The 7,088-nt window shown below is 41.8% G+C and overlaps 1 long non-coding RNA gene across 2 annotated transcripts; it reads left to right on the top strand.

The window, feature by feature from the left end:
• The first annotated feature begins 2,163 nt into the window (after positions 1-2,163).
• On the top strand, positions 2,164-4,247 carry LOC26535534. 2 transcript variants are annotated; one of them, XR_001454406.2, is made up of 3 exons: positions 2,164-2,239; positions 3,427-3,552; positions 3,611-4,247. It is a non-coding gene; the product is annotated as an uncharacterized LOC26535534 (long non-coding RNA). The 2 variants fall into 2 exon arrangements; XR_005560292.1 differs by having other exon boundaries at positions 3,427-4,247.
• Positions 4,248-7,088: the final 2,841 nt, after the last annotated feature.

Here is a 7,088-nt window from a genome sequence, read left to right as displayed (position 1 = left end):
TAAACGAGTTATGTGAGGTTGGCAAACCTGTCGGGTAATAATTTTTGGTCCCGAACATATTAAAAATTTTTTTGAGATCACCTAATGAGAAATTCGTGTTTCATTTTTCGGCTCAACAAAAATGCCGATGCATGCAAATTTGTGTATTTCTTGTTGAGCGCGCATAAAAATAATGTGCCATAAATTCTAAAAGTTTATGAACGGGTCAATATTTGCGTTAAGAAAAAATCCTGCAGTCGTTTTCAAAATTTGACAAAATAATTTTACAAGACTTGTGTCGTCTTGACTATTAAAGTAGCCATAAATATCGAAGCTTTTTTAATTAGTCGCAGATCTCAGTCCAGTTTCTGGATAAAAATAACAGCGAATCAGGTGTTGATGCTGCTGGGGAAAATCGGTTTGATTCGGAATCATTTTAAATGCGTGATGGAGTCGGTGTCGGTGTCGTTGTCGGTATCGGTGTGTCTTCTTAATGCCAGTAAGTTTTCTGGTGGCTAATGGCGTCTAATTTGACTAAATTATGCATGGCAGCCACCGACCGATTCAACTTGTTTTCCGCCTCAATCAGTTTTGTCATCGAGCCATCATAAAATTTGTATAATTTTTACGGTCCTATAAAGTGACAGTCATCGGTTTTTAGTTGGACATCCACTTGATAAGGTCGCTTGTCTCCTTGATTTGCTCGTTCGCATTTGTATTATAATTTCCCCCTGTTTCGTTATGTTTTTATGCTATTCAATTTTCCCAACTCATTTTCCTGCGAGTTGATTGTTTTTTAATGAAGCTTCGGCGGGGAATGGGTAACGAAATTTGTGTATGGGTTTAATTGGTTACAGCATTTAGATGCGATTATTCTTGAATATCTTCGAATATTTATCCAAATATGCGGCTTTTCGGGTCGGAACTCGGATCTCTAGTTTGTAGTTGATTCAAATTGGATCATGGGTGTAGGAAAGGTGAATGAAAGTTTATTACTACGTAATTTATAAAGACTTGAATGAATTTTATACGGGAAAGAGGTTGAAGTGCAATCAAATTAAGATGAATAAAAGTAGGTGAAGGTGTTGATGAAATTACAAATTACTAAGTATAGCTTAGGTAAAAGCAGTCCAGATGTTGATAAAGTACGATACTGGAACTATATATAGACTGAATAATTGGATTATGCCATTTATAAGGAAGGAGTAGATGTTATGAATTCAAAAATCACATTTAGCTGCTAACTGTACTTTTCCCATTTCACAATCCTATCCAGACCTACAAGTTTACTAGACTTCCCGCTCTTTTACTTCATGTCCAAATCACTTTAGTCGCGCTGATCGCTAAATCCCAAATGACAGTCGGGCTCAAAACAAATGTTAACCTCCTGTTTCTGCCCCCGAAAAAATGTGTCCAACTGGTCGGAGCTTCCTGCTGTTACCGCTCTCCTTTAGCCTTCCCGGCCCCCGTCCGCCCCTTCATCAATTTAATTGAAACGCCCACGTCATAAACATAGAGGCAGTTGGTCGGGTGTCTGGCCGTCTTTCTGGCCCCCATTGCGTGCTCAAATGTTTGCCATTTGCACCCACGCCCACTTAAAGCAAACTCCTAACTCGTGGCCCCCAAAATCCACATCTGCATGTACATCGCACAGACAAATGCAAGCGGCCACTAAATTTCGGGTAAAATTATTGTTATTACACCGAAATCGTTTATTATTAATTTTAATGTATGGACAGGGCGACTCTGCGTTGCGTGACGCTCCCATGGCGACTGGCTTGTGCATCCGAAAATAAGCCAAATCCGCTGCAAATGCGTCACGTGACTCATCCGACGACCCACGGACAGAAACACAGACACAGACATGAGTCGTCCTTTGCGTTCCGGTTCGGTTTTTTATTGGTGCACCGGAATATCACATTGGGTCCTTTGACTACGGTGCTGAATTATTTCAAATAAAAATATTTAATAATAATAATAACTTTAATTAAAAGTGGTGCTTAAAACAAAAATGAACCTAGTAGTCGATTTAAATGACAATACGTTTACATACAAAATGGTTTCACATATAAGTTCATAATTTTTGTTAAGTGTGTCTCTTTTTTTTAGATCTATTATTTTCCAAAGGACGTGCCCAACTGGGTGCAGTTCCTGCCCAGTTACGAAATCCAGCGGAGGAGAAGAGCCAGGAGGCACGCGTCAAATTCTCAATCCTCCCCTGCATTGAATGGAACTTTTTATGCCTAATTGAAATGGCGAGGTAACTTTGTTTTGCGTTGTTTTTATTTTTTCCATGTTGTTGCTCACCTTCTGACACGCTCGTGGCTCATTAATTATAGCACTCGCATTGAGTGGGTTGCTAACAGGTAGTAAACTGGCAGAAAAAATGAATAGGTAGGTTGCCAAAATTATTTGAAAAGATGGAGTACACTTTATTTTATGAGTTAAGGATGCATAACCGAAAAAAGTACGTTCAATATTTCGAAATTGATTGCTAATATGTATGTTGCTTATAGATAGATATACATGAGATTTTTATTAATTGGTACAATGAGAATAATTGCAATTCATATCCGCCTTTGCCACAACATGCATTTGGAGTATTACAAAACAAACCTTATTTTTCAAAGTGCACCCAAAGATAGGGTTGCCAGACAGTCGGGGGTGTGTTATTGGGTGTTATGTAAATTTGTGACAACCATAAAAAGCTGAGCCAGCTTGAAATGCATGGAAATGTAATTTCAGCTTATTGGTGCTGCAGTTTCCATCATTGATGCACTTCAAGGTGGCCAGATGACTCTTCCGGGTGGGCTTAGGGTGAAACGACTCGGCGGACCTTACATTTACGGCAAGGACCTTCCCCTTGTATAAAGTACTTAATCATTCTGCACGCTAAATTAATCAAGTTGCTAGAATTTAGTCGGGGGCTCCGTTTTTAATTTGTACTTCTCATGGAATATTCAAGCAGCATATGGCCTCAGTTCTAGACGGTTCATGCAATCCTTGCGCCTTAAGGCTGCATAATATTAAGCAAAAACAAGTCGGAAATTAAAAATTAACCTGGGCTGTCATGTGGCCACACAATAGCGGGCGGTGCAAGAGGTCCTTTGAACTTGGCCTGTCAGGACCTGAGAACAGCGTCCATGATTAATCGGCCTCATCTGTTGTTTACCATTTCTCCATTTCCCTGCTAATGGGCGTGAAGCCGAAAGCAATTTCTCCCGATTTCGTTATGCTTGAACATATCATTCTCAACAGAGTTTTTAAGGTCATGCATTATATTTGAGGAAGTAATTTCTTTTTAATAATTAGGTAGCGTAGCCTCAAGCTTTATGTATGTTCCCGTAGCTTGTTAAAAAATAATATATGTTAGTAAATACATAGGGCTAAGTGTGAAATCCTCTTGTATTAAAACATCTTTTAATTTCTATTCATTTTTAATATCAGAAGTACTTGTGGGGTGAATAACTCCTTTGAAAGTCAGGACAACAGGTTGAGGTTCCTTGTGGGGGAAAGAAGGCCCGACTCCAGGAATTTTAAATCATGGCGACAATTTGGAGAGATCCGAAAACGGTAAGCAAATTGGCACAGACTTGTTAGCCCGGCTCGCTGGCATTTCAGGCATCTTAAGTACGCCCACCAGAACATGTAAATAGAGTTTCGGTATCGAGGAGGGAGCTTGGTATGCAATTTGCTCATTTGACACTTGAAATATGTGGCAACAATACGAGAGGAGGAACAGGAAATTTTTTCGCATTTCGCGTTTCGCATTCGCAATTGCAATTGCAATCGAAATGGCCATGTCTGCGGCTCTATAGGCAAATGTCAGCCAACAACCTCGTCGCAGGCGGTGACAATGACAGGTAAAGGGGGCCTGCGGGGCTTCGATGGACATCGGGCTAACTGGCGACGACAAGTGGACAAGCCAGCTCCTAGCTGCGAGCTGCGAGCTGCCTCTGGATCAGGCTGTCTATCTGTAGGTCTGTCTGGCAGCCCCTGATCGCCGGGATGAACTCTGAACCTGTACAAAATATGCGGCCAACTTGTTTCCAATGCACGCCCCGAGGAGCAGGCAGCAACGCCCCCAACTCGCCACGGCATCTGGATGTTGGCCACCCTGTGGAAGACAGAGTCTCTGGACATTTGAAGAAGGAAAACAGGCGGAAAAAACTGCTGATTTTATATTAGGTGATACATAACATTAAAATAAGCAAGGCGAATCTCTACACGCGTTAAATGTAAACTCTATAAAATCCTTTTAAGTGGAACTTATTCCAAAAGCAATAAATTTAATTGAGGTCTTAACACTTAAAATTGTGTTTGAAATATCTTAAATTCAAATAAGTATCAGCAGGCAGGCTTGAATTTTGTATTTTTGAACATCATTTATAAGAGAAGAGTATTTAAACTTAACTGCTTGGTTTTTGCCCACTGCCCTAACCGACTGCAGTTCTTATTTGGATGCTACTATCAACGCTGAGTGAATTTGTATGTTCACAGTTCTAAAGAGCGGGCGCGAAAGTGAACACGGTTTGTACAAGGGGGAGTTGAAGGGGAGTTGATGTCGGGATGTCGGAGGGGGAACAGCGGTCAGGCTCGGCTCCTTTGGACCGACTTGCTCCTTTGCGTTTACAATAGCTCAAGAATACCGCTATCATTATTCTTTAAGCCCCGAAGCCGCGGACCAACTTCTTAACTATAGCCGCAGCAACAGTGGAACAAATTATTCTGATTTTTAAAGTAATAGTATTAATAAAATTAAAGAAATATTTGAGAAATTAAAAACGTCGTTAAGCGAAATAGTGGGTACAAATTTTGGTAACAAAAGAACTCTTGTTAGTAATTATTTTGAACATTATCCTTTTTCGGCTAAAAGCAGTTAATTAGCCAAGATCCTAGCACTAGACCAAACAAGTCAAAATTTCCCGCAGTGCAGCCACTGTAACCTCTGTCATCTGCAACCCCCCATCCAGCCACCTCATTCCCGGGCCCGACCTCCTCCGAATTCTCATTTTAATGAACCGCCGTTCTATTTTTCGCTGATCTTTCGCCACTAATAGGAACGTGTTCACGTCGTCGTTGTTGTCGTCGGCTTTGGTGGCTCTGGTTGCCTTTGGCTTTGGCTATAGCCTCAGGTTAAGCCCGCTACCTGGGGAGGATGAGGAGAATTGGCTGCTCCTTTCGGCCAGACAACAAACTGGAAGCCAACGGCAGCTTAAAATCTATGAGGACGCCTTACAAACTATGCTTAAGTGATTGTCAAGTTGGGCTTTTAATTTATCATCCATAGACAAGGCGAGAGTTGTCGGCAGCAGACTCGCCAGTTGGGGGCTAAGTAGAGGTTACGCTCGGGTTAGGCGACTTTTTTTCCGCATCCCGGTTACCCTGGTTTTTTAAGAGGTGCGTGGGGTAAGCTGTATGTATAGGTAAGGATAACTTTGCATATAAGAAGAAATTATCTGGAAAACATTTCAATCCCCAAAGCTTGCGCTACTCTTTTAAAGTAAACACTTAATACTTTGAATCAGGCTTCTATATGTTTATTAAAGCGGAACTCTTCTATTTTCCAAAATAATGTATAACTTATTGCGACATCTGAACTTTTTACTGGGTATATCCTTGTCGAATAATTTCCCAAATTCCCAACTTTTTTATTCTACCAAGTGTTTGCATTGCATAATCTTTGTTCTGGGCCTGCTCCTTGGGTGTCCTCGGATGGCCGCTTCTATAGCGTTCCACATTCCGGCATAATTGATTTTAAAGCGACTCTGGGCTAATAAATCGTAACTTTATCGCTTTTCGTTGTTAAATGTTGCAGTCTCGTGGCGGTGGATTTTTCCTCCGGTGGCTTCCAGTTGATAGCACTTGCTGCTCCCGCTTTTCTTTTCTAGCTTGGCAGCGGCGATTGTCTAATAAATAATGATAGCGAAATGCTGGAAAAGCTTTTCGCATTTTCGGCCCTCCCGACGGAGGGAATAAAAGGGCGGAGCGGAGGGGAGGGCGTGTTTGGTCTGGCCTTACATTTTCAAAAATGCTGCACTTGACGACGCCGAACAAATTTTTAGCTCGTTTATGGTCAAATGGCATGGCACCAGACACACCGGCTGCAACTCTACCTGGATCGCCAATTATCCGTACAAGCTGCGGCTGCGAGCTGTTTTCCACACCCCCGACATTGCGGCTTGCCGACATCCCGGCGACTTTACAAGTTACTTTAAGTTGCCCGAATGTCCGGCTCTCCGGGCAGCTCGCTTGTTGCTTTTGTCGCCTGCCTTTGTTGCTGGCTGGATTTTGCTGTTTTTTTTGCAGCGTTTCTTTTTTTTTGTTTGTGGCCAGCTTCTTCGGCTGCCGCTATCTTAGCCAGCTTGTCCCAAGACTTTTATCCTATGCGTCTGCATTATCTGCCGTTCTTGTTCTGTGTTCTGTTCTGCTCGGATCTGCAGTCCGCCGCCTCCTGTGTTTTCTGTTGTATTTTATCGCAAAAATACTACTTGAGTAGCTTTATGGCCCATGTTGGCCAATAAAAAGCTGACAAAACAATATTCCTCGTGCGTCTGTCTTCGTTGCCCAGGCTGTGTGCAATTTTTCCAGAGACTCCAGAGCAAACAAAACCCGAAAAAAATAGAGGCCACCAAACGAGCGCGCAAAATCTACATACAAGCTTAAATCTACATTTAAGCTTCCCAGAAACTGATCGTATGGACTTTGTTTTAGATAGGTTTTGATAAACGGTTAAGTAGGGTATATACATTAAAAATCTCACTTACTAACTGACTTAAGGAAGAATCTTATTAATCATGCTTACCGATTATGCTCTGTCGATTAATTTATCAGCATACTAAATAAACCTGCGAACTCTCAAAACTATCGATCTATTAATATATGAATTTACGCAATTTGCAAGAGTACCACAAAATATGTGTTACGGGGTATAAAGAGTACCGTAAGAAGCTCGGAATCGTTTTCCAACGGTCGAATCTTTTATTCATTTAATATGCACGCCCGTTGTGCCAATAAAGTTGCTACATTTTACGCTGGCCTCCCCGATCTTCCACTTCCACCTCCGCCGATCACGCAGGGCGTGTCAGCTGGACTTTAGCCCAGATCTT

This window comes from Drosophila yakuba, chromosome 2L (genome assembly GCF_016746365.2).
Source record: "Drosophila yakuba strain Tai18E2 chromosome 2L, Prin_Dyak_Tai18E2_2.1, whole genome shotgun sequence".
NCBI classification, from domain to species: Eukaryota; Metazoa; Arthropoda; class Insecta; order Diptera; family Drosophilidae; genus Drosophila; species Drosophila yakuba.
The sequence above is the reverse complement of the archived record's forward strand: the minus strand, read 5'-3'. Positions and strand labels throughout refer to the sequence as shown.